This window comes from Vanacampus margaritifer, chromosome 16 (assembly GCF_051991255.1).
Source record: "Vanacampus margaritifer isolate UIUO_Vmar chromosome 16, RoL_Vmar_1.0, whole genome shotgun sequence".
NCBI classification, from domain to species: Eukaryota; Metazoa; Chordata; class Actinopteri; order Syngnathiformes; family Syngnathidae; genus Vanacampus; species Vanacampus margaritifer.
In genome coordinates this window covers 18,789,417-18,802,964 of record NC_135447.1, presented here as the reverse complement: position 1 = coordinate 18,802,964, position 13,548 = coordinate 18,789,417, and the positions used below count along the sequence as shown (strand labels likewise).

Sequence of the window (13,548 nt, the reverse complement as noted above, 5' to 3'; positions counted from 1 at the left end):
ATTTGGATGTAAGATTTTTGCCTTGCAGGACATGTTATGTGGACAACTAAAATGAATGAAATCAACAATTTTAGAAATGATCACAGTCTATCTATTTAATCTAGTCATTCATCCACATGAATAGCAAATCATTCGAAATACGTTGATGCAATTTGTATGTTTTCATAATACACAAGGCCGACAGCAGCATTGGCTTTGACTGTCGGCGAACGTGAGCATGCAGAGAGATGATGCCAAAAGACATGGTGTGACCGAGTCACTTTCATATTGTTTTGGCGTCACTAGTCGCCTTTTGTTCGAGCCACTCCTCGCAAATGTGTGTTTCCTCACCCCGTGGCAGCTGCCGGGAACGACGATCGAGGTTGCTGTGTTTTTTTTAGCATATCCTGTATTCATATGGAAATGTAGGGCAAAGGAGGGACAAAATCTCACATCAATTTAATCAGGTCATGAATGCTGCAAGTGTTTTGACCGAGCCTGAGCTGGCTTGAAAGGCCTAAAATCTCTGACCACAAGGAACTAAATATGCATCATTTCACTTGCAAAATGAAAAAGGAACACCGCATATTTTTCAGTGCAACAGAAAAAAATATATAATGCCAAAATAATATGATAGGTTAAAGATGTTTCCATTTAATTCTTATTAAATGTCATCTACGAAAATACTACTAAATCATAACCAGAATGAAATTATTTTTCTTATTTCTTTGCATATAGAAAACAAAAATTCATATTATTTAAGACCAGAAACCCATTTTCACATCATTAGGACATTTACAATATGATGAGGGTTTTTTTTGTTTCGTTTTTTTCCCATTGCGACTTCACAGTCCACGGTTAAATGACAATAATTTGCTTTTATGTTGTGTGGAAATTGTTATTGTACATGTAGCCAGGTCCCATTTCTAATAAAAGTGGTGTGGGTTTCCTTCTTTGAGTGTCTCTGGCCTCCCAGACCGGTCTGCTGTGGTCGGGATCTAGCAGCAGGGATCCATCAAACAAGATTTGCTTCAGTGGATGTGCTGCTTTTTGTTCGTCAGCATTCATCCAGTCCAACACGCATATTCAAAACTCACTTACTGGGGCTTTTATATAAGCATGTGACTGAACTTATTTAGGAGGCTTTATTTTTTTATGCCTAAAATAACGTTATTTCAAGAAAAAAGAGCTACTATTAATGTAAATACATAAAAATAACATAAATTTTAGGTATAATAATTATTTTCAAATAATTTGCTTGCATTGAATATTTTTAATGTTCAATTAAACGTTTCAGAAAATTGATTGATGGATAATTTAAAAATGTAAATTTTTGCAATGTAGAATAAATCTTATCTAGAGCTGTCAAAATTGATTGATTAATCGACAAGTAATCAATTTTTTAATTAATGGACAACTATTTTAATAATCGAGTACTCGTTTGAAGACATTTTTAAATTTTTAATTGACATTTTCCTATGTGGAATACATTTTTCTAAAGCTGTCAAAATTAATTGATTAATTGACAAGTATTCGATTATCAAATTAATCGACAACTGATTTTTTTTTTTTTTATAATGACCCAAACCCTCTGATGTCAGCATATCAACAGTAATTGTTCACTAATTCCTGTAGTCCTTCATGAAATAAGAATTCTGTGTTTAATCAAAATAAGACATTTGCAAACATCTGTCAAGTAATATAGTACTCTAAATAAACACCAACCACTGGTTTAGAAACAGTAATCAGGTGGGGGGGGGGGGGGCTTTTCTAATACACTTTAATGCAAAATTAAAATGGACCTGATTAGTTGATTAATCGATTGAATAATTGATAGATTCATCGATAGTGACAGCAGTACATTTTTTTTATATTAATATCTAAGCCAAGCCCAATTGTGCCTCCTCCAGTGTGAGTCCATGAAACGCAAAATGTGGGAGGGCCTCCGTGTGTGCGCACATGCTGCTTTGTCTCGCCATTAGCACCTATTGAAAAAACAATCACTTAGAGAAGCAGACAAGTTGGCTTGTTAACACACACAGGCCTTTGTTGAGTTAGTGTGTGTTTTTGTGAGGAAGGGGACACTCCTATAGTGTTATGATGGGGGTCTTTCACACACCCAAAACACCACTCTGACATGGCAAGTGTCCGGCCGCTGAATAGGGAGGATTTGTTGCTCTCCACTTAATTAAACAGTGCTTTGACTAATGGTTATGGTGCAGGGCGATTGTTGCAATTCATCTTGAGAAGCAACTTCCAAAGCGCAACGTTTGACTCGGATGACAGCATGGCCGAATCCCTGCTGTGATGTGATACACAGACGCTGACGTTTCCAATCTCGCAGCTCTTCTATTGTTTTGAGAATGCCGCGAAAACTAGACATTGTGATTTCTTTAACTAGAGATTTGCAATACCATTGTTTTCAAACCGATACCAGTATGAGTACTCACCTCTTGAGTAGTCACCAATACCAATACCATTTGTACTTTTGATACTTAAAATTAACCCAATGACAGATAATTTATTCATTTATTTATTGTATTATTATTTGTTATTTACGTTATTATTATTATTATCATATTATTTATAATTTTTTATTTATGTTATTATTATTATCATAATATTTATTATTATTTTTATTATTTATTTGTATTATTTATATTTATTCATTCAGAAGGACCTATATACCTCAATGTCGCATTTTTCCTTAAAATTCAAATTTCTGGCCAATATGATATTTCATATCAGTAGTCGGCCATCCCTAAATTTAATACTGCTCACTACTAGGGCTATAACTAGGGATCGTTTCAGCACTGTAATCGATTAATCGGTCCATTATTTTTGTGACTAATCGATGAATGGATCAGATTATTATTATTTTTTTAAAGCCTAAATTTCCATCCATTTATTCATGAATTAATTATGCTACAGTTATTGGTTTGGTCTCTAACATGAAGAAAATAGGCAAAAATTTAGTGCTGTCCCCATTGAATATTTTAAGAATTGATTCATCTATCGATTATTCAATCGATTAATCGACTAATTGGATTAATTTAAATTTAGCATTTAAGTGTATTACAAGAGCATTACCCCCCTGATTACTGTTTATTAACCAGTGATTGGTGTTTATGTCATACTTTTATTATTTGTATAGTGATTTAAAAAAAAAAGGGGTGGGGGGGTTGATGTTGTACTATGTTGCTGGTTCGGTTATTGTTTTCCAAAGTAAAAACCGATGTTTGCTAATTTCTTATTTTGATTAAACAAAGTAGATAATCCGTCTTCTTTCATGAAGGACTACATAAATCAGCTGGCATTTGGCCAATTTTAAATAAAAAATAATTATCGTTTAATTTCATAATGGATTAGTTGTCAAGTAATTATTAAACGTTGCACCTCTAATCACTGCATATGAATAACAATAGAGGGACACCTAAGCATTTGATTTTGAAGTTTGTCTGCATGAACATGATCCCTCCCTGATTCATAAAAAGCTCACAGTATCCCTTGCTAACGGTTAGCAGTGACGTGCCAACAGCCAATCATTAAACAGGTGCATGTTTTGCTTGCACCATCCATGTGACCCAATTACAGACACTGTAATCATCAAGTAAAACTGACAGTCACATTTTCAAGTCAAGTTTTAGTAAATACAATGTATGTGATTTGGTCATTTAGCATGTCAACTTGATCTATTTATTTACAGTATTTCAAGCAGATAAAAAAAAACTAAATTAAAGAGAAAATCCTGTCTGTTGGGAATGCGATTGAACCTTTAACACTAATTATATTTCATGTCATCGTAACCACAGGCCTTTTCTTCACCGCCAATTTGTAAAAGCTGAAATGGAAGATTGTTTTCACGTCTTATCGGTTTAATTTTAAATTTGGAATATGTATTTATTATTTATAGGCCTGATCTCTCCATTTCATTCTGAATCTGTGACTTTGATTCACTAGGAATATCATTAGCTTCAATTTCTAAGGTGAATTTTGGCATTAAACACTTTTTTTTTTTTTTTTTACACTCCATAGGCCATAAATCCCCAAATAAGTAGTAAGTTAATTTGCATTACTCGAAATGCTGTGACAGTATTTTCTGTGTGTCTGTCACATTTCTTGCCGTCACAGTTTACTTGCTGGAGTGTGACTGGAACATCTCATTGCTTACGATTTGTCTTGTATTTTGTTTGCTTGGCTACCTTGTAATGATGCTTGCGAGTGAGACAGCACTTTGCTTGTGTTTTCCAAGTAGGATGACTGAGACATGTTGCTTGTGTGTCACTGGAAACATTTGGCAGATGTCTTATTTCTTTATTTGTCACAGAAATGTATGCACTGTCTGTAATGTAGTTCACTTAACACAAAACCTTTTCATTGTAAGTTACGTTACATATATTTAGGGCTGGGTATTAATTCAAATTTCCTCAATTGATTCGATTTCGATTCACAAGAGTTCAGTTCGATTCAGTTTTGTTTTTTTCTGATTCGATTCACTTCAGTTCAAACCGATATTGATTAATTATTGAACATCAATTCTTAAATATCAAGGACATGATAAAAAAAATCAAACTCCACAAACACGAAATTGTCATTAAGTGCAATAAGGCTACGTTCACACTGCAGGGTGTAATGCCCAATTCTGATTTTTTGTTCAATCCGATCTTTTTATGTATCGTTCAGATTACAAAAACAAATACAACATCTAATGTGAACGCAACACGCCCGTGATGCGACTCGTATGCGCAAAGGGCACACCGCAGAGGCAAGCGACTTTTATCAGTGTCATATGCAAATTTAGCTGTGCCGACACACGCTACAGATTGGTGGACCGGTGGACTTATTCAGTGTATGTGTTAGGAGTTCGATTCATGTGTCTTGTCTGCATACATTATGCAAATTCAGTTGTGCAAACGCCCGCGCTCCTGGTTGGTGGACTGTTTCGACGTTCACTTGTTTGGCTGCTGTCCTCGGCTTCCTCGTGCGTCAGTTTTGAATGTGGTGTTTACAAACAGCAACAGAAATCCGTCTGACTTATTTTTTTCATCTCATGTCGCCAGAGTAGCGAGGTTGGTAGAGGTAATATAAATATTTAGGGAAAACGAGGGGATACTCCTCGACCTCCTCATTTCATTGAGAAGTTTACCAAAACCATTGCCATTCGTGATGAACTGTCTGCGGGGCTGAATTTCTACTATCTCCACACATGTAAACTTTATTCTGCATGTTTCAAGTGTGATTAAATTGAAGACAAATAAAAATTGAACACTCTTACTCAAAACAGCTTTGTATATATTCACAGACGTGTCAGTAGTCTCCCTTCTAAGCACTCTCCCGCCCGTCAGGCTTTTGATGACGTATGAATCGGAAGCGTGTGGATGGGCGTTCACAGTGCAGATGCATCGCATACATGCCCGATTTATATCCACATACAAAAAAGAGGCCCAGGTCGGGTGTGAAAAAAATCTGAATTGTACCGTTGACACGGCATAAAAAAATCTGATACTTGTGAAAAAGTGTGAACGCAGCCTAAATCAGGTCTTTCATAAATGTAAGAAAATATTTTTAAGTTCATGTGAACAGTACATTTCAAGAAAATAGTAATATAGAAAATAAATGTGCCTTTAAAATTATATTTTCTTGTTAATTGTGGGAAGGCTGTGACACATGTTATTCCTATACTTAAAACGTATTAATATTATTCCGCCCATTTTTTGGGATCTATCTACTTCCACATAATTCATCTGATTCTTGTTATTCCAATTTTAACAAATTCCAAACATTCATGCCATTCTAGGTTCCTTTTTTTTTTATTCACGCCTTTCCCACAATTCCTGATTTTGTACCCTAATTTTCCACATTCATTCCTAATGGCAGATTTAACATTTCACATTTATATAATTTCAAAGTAATATTCAAAACATTCAACTGTTTCATTTCACTTAAGGGATGATTATTAGTCCATTGCCTACTTGATTCTTAACACCCTACCCCTTTTTTGTTTTTTCTGCTATAATTTCTCAATTTATCATTTTTCCAGGTCATTGTGCAGCATTCCATGCCATTCAATATAATTCCAAATCATTCCACAGTTTTCATTCAGCCTAACAGCCTTCACACAAAATTTCTACAGAAATTGCCTTTTTGTAGTTTATAGGGAAAAAAGAGATACTAAAATGATCGATTCATGGGTTTATGAATCAATACCACGCTCGAAAAAAGAAAAAACAATTTGATATTGATTATTCGATTTTTTAAACCCAGCCCTACATATATTTTGTCTTGAGCATTTTATATTAATGTAACAGTGTTGGTAATGTTATAACTGTGTCTGGCTTTATCATTGCCGTGGCAACGATGGATGTTCCATATTCTGATACTTTATTGGCTTGAATTGTTCAACTTTGGACCATTAGACCATTTCATTGATGGCCAATGAAAAGCAAGTTTCTCCAAAATGTGATTTTCTCCCCCTCTCTCTCTTTTTATTAGTATTTCTGTTGCAGTTTACTCAACAATAATCACCGTCACAGAAGCTACAATTTGAAATCATATATATATATATATATATATATATATATATTCCAAGTGTAGCTATAGCGTTTTGACTTTAGACTGTATTGTTTCTGTCATTGTTGTCAACATTGGTTCACGTTGTTTGAAAGGCAATGTTGTTCTACAAAACATCCCTCTGCCACTTTCTGTTAGTTGTCTCTGTTGTTTTTGTTCTGCATGTAGTTTTTGCAGATTTTCAGTAACAGGCCTGCTATTCAGTGTGGAAGCAGCTCTGCAAAGCAGCCCAACACACACAATGGCTTTACCTTCTTACTTCACCGCTTTCTTTGCTTTCCTTCCTCTCCTTCCTCTGCCTTTGAATTTGCTCTTTTTCTGCCCCATTGTTCCCCATTCTGCCTCTTTAATTGGCCCCTGCATAGCAAACTATCACATGCAGCACAGTGGATAGCAGCGCTGCTTAGACCGCATAAATAGCATTGTAATAATCCACTTCATTTTCTGATTAATCACAGAATCTAAACATGTAAATTGGGATAGTTTAATTGTTTTTTATATCAATAAGACCAACAACAATAAATTCAATAACAATGAAATGGTTTTGGAAGTGAGTTTAAATCCATACAAGCTAATGTAAAATAAAGTACAAAATGAGTTTTGCTTTATAAATGTAAGGTGACTACTTATCTTATTCATGGCTTTATGCTTGATTGACCAATATTGATATGTTGACATTGATCATCTCACCTTTTACAAAACCTTCATCCTTGTTTCTGTTCAATTTCTCAAATTTTCAATTAGATTGCTTAAATGATATGGATTGTATTATTTGTTGTATTATTTGTTTTCAATTGTTGCAAAAAATTGTGCTAGTATAGTTTAATCATTTATATTTAATACTTCATACACTGAAAAAATGGGGAGTAATATTTACTTGAAAAAGCCTCGTAAAAGTTGATGCACTCAGAAATACTAAGTACAATTTACAAGGACTTTAACTACAATTTCTGTGGGGGAGGGGGTTAAAAAAATCAGTGTAGCACTAAAGGTGTATACTGTATTTAAATAATCATAGTTATATTTTATGCAACATTGGTAATCAATTACATTTTTCGATGTAATAAAAATCAAATAGCTCAGAAAATTCCGTAGAAATGACTACTATTGACTACTATGACTACTACTACTAAAACTATCAAATCCAGTTTTGGTACTAAATCTGCAATTAAAAATATCAAGAGCAATTAAAATTGAGATACTATAAATTACAAAAGAAGGGTGAAAAAATAAAACATTTTAAAAAGAAACTTTTTACAATTTTTACAAAAATATCCCAACCCAGGGCCCCAAGCCGGCTGGCCCTGTGAGGAGGGAGGGCAAACTCCTCGCTAAGCTATCCGTTTCACACACGCGGGGATAGAAGGTTCGATATTCATTCGATCGATGAATGAAAAGGCACAATGGCAAAATCGTACGGGTTCCTTTTCAAACGAGCGTCTCCAAATGTTACACCCCCCTCCCCCGCCGCCCCTCCGCAGTCTGCAGTCGCTGTGTGGCTGCTGTGGCTGGCGGAGAAAGAAAGAGAGAGAGGAGAGCAAGGGTTACATCAAGGCTGCTCCCTGGACCGTGCAAACAAGTCTAGACCAGTGACCTGTTCAATGGGTCCTTTTGAGGAGCGGGGCAAGTTCGGGCAGAGCCGGGAGAAAGACACGCACAACCTCTTTTCACTGGCGAGTCCACGGTCGACAGGAGGTAAGGAGGGCCGGGAGGGCAAGCATCTGCTTCCATGGTTACGGGCCGGGTATGGGGAGCCTACAATTGAGAAGGTTTCGTTCTCATGCTCCCACAGAGGCAATGTCATGCATTTTAAAAGCGCGTCAGGCCGGAGTGAGCATCGTATCCACCAGCAGCCGAGGCAGGAGGGAGGAATAAAATGATAGACATAAAAACGGCGAAATGCTAATTGGGGGTCTGCAGAGAAAGAGAATACAATAATTATTTCATATTTTTTGTGAGAAGGGTAGAAATGTGTGTTTTTGTTTTTTATCTTAGTCTCTATTTTTTGTTGGAATTGTTCAGGGGTGCTGATGATTTATCATCAAAGGGAGCAAAGGTCAAGTCGCTAATTCATGTTTGAATCTCTTTTCATTCAACAACAATTTTGATTAATTTTTGACCAACTATGTAAAACAGCCACTTTGAGCAAGATGCGGAATTTTTCCAAAAATCTGTTGTGGTGTTTGTGTTTGGAAGTCTTTTGTTGAGGTGCATTAAGATTTCTCTGCAACCCTCTAATTCATGTCTGAATCTCTTTCCCTTCAACAACAATTTTGATAAATTTTTGATCAACTTTGTACAACAGCCACTTTGAGCAAGCTGCGGAATTATTCCCAAAATCTGTTGCCGTGTTTGTGTTTGGCCACAAGCATTGTGTGCTGACTTGAATGGATGTGTTGGGCTTTCTTTCACGAGGGAGGCGTGTGTTGGAACGTTGAGTTTGCTTGTGTAGCTGACACGTTCCCCCCGAACACGCTCGCAACACAACGGACAGATGGCCCTCAGAAAGGGATCAGGGTGCTGGATTTGCTCTTAGACCGTGGGAAAGTCCCTGGTTGACTTTGCCTGCTTAAAGGGGGCTGATGTGACTGGATTAAACAGAAAGTGAGAATCTCCAACTAAAGCGCACAACGGGCACATTCAGAAATGTGTTTTTTTTCACATAATTTTTCACTATTAAAAAAAAGCTTCAAGGAAGCATTTGCAATCTGATTGAAAATATTTGCCCCTTAATAATCGGATGTGATTGAGCATCTCTCTCTGCATTTGATTACCTATTATCATTTTTAAAATAATATTTTTTTAACCTTTCGCATTGTAAATTCGTCATCACAAGAGTCACCATTTTATGTGGAAAATGTGCCTGTTTGAATTTGTATTAAGATCAGAATGAAGATGTTGCTTCCCTCTCAAACCGTCCAAATCAACTGTCAAATCTTCAACAACAAAGCACTGGAAACAGGGAGAAGGATCAGTGTAGTGCAGCATCTAGACAAGCAGCCCTTTCTTCGCCGTCCAGGAATTCCCGTGTATGATCTCAATGCAGATTTTAACACAAGAAAAGCCACTGCAAATTGCTCTGTTGATGTGTTCTAAAATCTTGGGTCAGATCTGTTTCAGATTCCTATTTATTTTGATTATTGAACAAGTATTTTTGCTGTAATTTCCCCTGACATCAATTTAAGAGAAAACACATCTAGTTCCATTTACCAAACTCCTCAATGCAAAATACTCTTAAATAGAGGGGGGGTCCACCTTGGAACTTTTGACTTGAATATGAGCAATGCCCAAGAGTCAAGTGCTCTCAAAGTGTTTAAAAATGTGTGTTGCTTGAAGGAGGGCGCATTAGTGCGTCTGACAAAAAAAAAAAAATTCTAACTTGACCTTGTGGTGCTTAAGTGTGCAGGTTTGTTGTGCTCTTCACATTCACTCAGGTGCCGCATTTGTGCCAGGCTACACGGCATCACATTGTCCTTAATTGGCTCCGTTTCCTACCTAAGCGGCGCCTTGGCTGCTTACGATTTTTCCCCCCACTTTCATCTGTTATCGTATCGGCATTCAAGCATTACACTCATCTCCAGGTATCATCTTTATGCTTTTAATGTGCAAAAATCATGACGCTTATCAGAGATGCTTGTGTTAACTCTTAATACTAATAAGAATGTGTTTAGTAGAACTTCATCAACACACAACATTACACATAATTGCTCTCTGACAGTGGATGGACATTAATTGGTTTTCTGGACCTCATTCCCTATTCGTTGGTGCACCGTGTATAAATACACGCATACACACAGTAATTTTGTGCTCTGGCCTTGCTGACCCAATCACATCACGGTTTATTTTTTTAGTGGTAATTTGCCATTGGCTTGATGGTTTGGCTGCAGAGGTCTGCATCGTAAATCATTTGTGATGTTACTGCAGAATAATTGAACTTTTTCTCTCAGTGAACATGTTTTCTTTCTCTTATAGACGCAAATAGTTACAAGCCCAATTCCCAAAAAGTTGGGACACTATACAAATTGTGAATAAAAACGGAATGCAAATATGTGGAAGTGTCAAATTTTAATATTTTACTCAGAATAGAACATAGAGAACAGGTCAAAAGTTTAAACTGAGAAAATTGATCATTTTAAGGGAAAACTATGTTGATTTTAAATTCCATGGTGTCAACAAATCTAAAAAAAAGTTGGGACAAGGCCATTTTCACCACTGTGAGGCATCCCCTCTTCTTCTTACAACAGTCTGCAAACGTCTGGGGATCGAGGAGACAAGTTTCTTAAGTATAGAAATAGGAATGCGGTCCCATTCTTGTCTAACACGTGTCTCTCTAACTGTTCAACTGTCTTGGGCTTTCTTTGTTGCGCCTTCCCCTTTATGATGTGCCAAATGTGCGCTATAAGTGACAGATGTGGACTGCAGGCTGGCCATTTCAATACCCGGATACTTTTCTTACGCAGCCATGATGTTGTAATTGGTGCTGCATGTGGTCTGGCATTATCGTGTTGAGAAATGTAAGATCTTCTCTGAAAGTGATGATGCCTGGATAGGAGCATATGTTGTTCTGGAATCTGAATATACTTTTCTGCATTGACGATGCCTTTCCAGATGTGGAAGCTGCCCATGCCACACGCACTCATGCAACCCTATACGATCACAAATGCTGGCTTATAAACTCAGTGCTGATAACAACTTGGGTTGTCCTTGTCCTCTTTAGTCAGTATGATATAGCCCCCCAGTTTTCTACAAAGAATTTCGAAACGTGATTCGTCTGACCACAAAACAGGTTTCCACTTTGCCACACTCCATTCAAAAAAAAAAAAAAAAAAAACCTGGCCCAGAGAAATGCCTGCTCTTCTTGGTCTGGTTTAGAAATGGCTTCTTCTTTGTACTGTAGAGTTTCATCTGGCAACAGCGGCTGGCACGGTGGATTGTGTTCACCCTCAATGTTTTCTGGAAGTGTTGCTGAGCCCTTTCTGTGATTTCCCTTACAGTAAGCATTCCTGTTTGCCGTGCAGTGCCGTTTAAGGGCCCGAAAATCATGGGCATCCAAGTATAATTTTTCGGCCTTGACCCTTACACACAGAGATTGTTCCAGATTCTCTGAATCTTTGGATGATGTTATGCGCTGTAAATGATTACTTCAACCTTTTTGTAATTTTTTGCTGCTAAACTCCTTTCTGATATTTCTCCACTATCTTTCTGCGCAACATTGGAGGAATTGGTTATTCTCTACCCATCTTCGCTTCTGAGAGACACTGCCACTCCAAAAAGCTCTTTTTATACTCCAATCAAGTTGCCAATGGACCTCATTAGTGGTAACTGGTCTTCCAGCTGTTTTTTTTTTATAAATGCAATTGACTTTTCCAGCCTCGTTTTCCAGCCGCAATTAATCAAAATTCTATGATGTGATTAATCTAATAAAAAATAATAATCGTTTGACAGTTTTAGTTTTTACACAGGCTCATGAAGTTGTAAAATTCTGTCAATATTTTACATTAAACTCTTCTTTATTAATTTATAAATTAAAGTGTAATGGCAACCTAACTCACTCAGTTTTGACCTGCATACTGTAGATTAAAGTTGTATTGCTACTTTCCCTTTTTTTGTTATCATCTACTCAAAACATGCTAATTATCCAGGGTTTGGTTAATTACAACAAAAGTAACTGTATTATTTGCATTGTTAGTTGTTAGTTGACTTGTTAGTTGAATTTTTTCGATGTCATAACACTGTGGCAATCCTCTGTAAAACCTTTGAGGTCATTATTTCCAACAAAAAGCATCCCTGGGGTGTGTGACACATTCCTGAATGGGTTCTTCCACAGGATTTCAAGGGTTAACAGCAGACAAAGGCAGCTGGGACCATGTAGCCCAGCAGGGAAGACCCCCAGTGGAAACACCAGGCCGCCGTATAATCTGCTCTGTCTAATCCTGTTTTCACTTTCTGCTATCATTTCTGACTGATACACTCAGAAGGGCTACCAAGCTTTGAGTGTGAGCAGCACATATAGACAACACACAGAATAGAGATCGCAATTGTTTTGAGCTGACGGTGTTGATGGCTTGGCATCCCCAACTTAAAAGTCTGAGTCATACTTTAACTTTGGACACAACCCAAACTACTTGGACTAAACATATCCAGCAGAACATGCTAACTTCCCACAGAAAGAGATGAGGTGAAATTCAAACTCAGACCTTTTAACTGTAAGGCGGGCGTGCTACTACTTGTGCCCATCTACTATATAGTATATATTTTTTTAAAATGTTGACCATAGTGTATAGCTCAGTATACATAAGCATGACTTCTTTTTTTCCAAGAAAGAAACGCAACAAAATAGCAGCATTGGAGGTCTCCGCCAGCACGATCAAATTTGCATGCTGCACTGTGTGAATTGTTTATTTATTCAGAGTGTGTTCGCGGTTCCATCCACAAAGTGCTTAGAAAGCCATTTAGACGCTAATGGGCAGGCCACATTGATTTACCTGCAAGTCACCTGCTTTATTAGCCATATTGAGATCAGCCCACACTTTTCACGCTCTAGCATCCAACTGTTATCCAAATGTATCAGAGTGCAAATTATCTTTTTAAAATCATCAAATATGACTTCTTCTGTCACCCCTGTTTAGGAGTTTTAGTGCAATGGCTGCGAACACTCAATTATGCCTGATTATTTTGCAAGAACCCAATTAAAATAATAAGTCTTCTATTTTTCATCATCTTACACTAATTGACTTAATTTCTCATTATTTTTTCTCATCGTCAATAGATTACTTAATAATAAATACAGGTTTTGTAGTGGGATTATTTTTGTCAAAACATTTGGGAAGGACAAGAGATTGTTGCATTTTCTGCCACCGAAATCGCATTTTAAGAATTGATTTTTAAATTCTGCTACTGGCATACAAATCACTGAATGGTTTGGGTCCTGAAAACATTAAGGAAATGATTATTGAATATACACTCAGTAGGACTCTGGAGTCTGTAGATAAATTAGTG

General features: G+C 36.9%; 1 long non-coding RNA gene across 2 annotated transcripts in view; it reads left to right on the top strand.

Moving 5' to 3' along the window:
* The window catches only part of LOC144036737 (uncharacterized), an 83,976-nt gene that overhangs the window by 22,517 nt on the left and 47,911 nt on the right, over positions 1-13,548 (top strand). The window contains exon 1 of one of the 2 annotated variants that reach the window (XR_013288719.1): positions 8,047-8,244. The exons of the other annotated variant lie outside the window; for it this stretch is intronic. This is a non-coding gene — a long non-coding RNA (uncharacterized LOC144036737). Of the gene's footprint in view, positions 1-8,046; positions 8,245-13,548 lie in introns of those variants that run through there. 2 annotated transcript variants of the gene reach the window in all.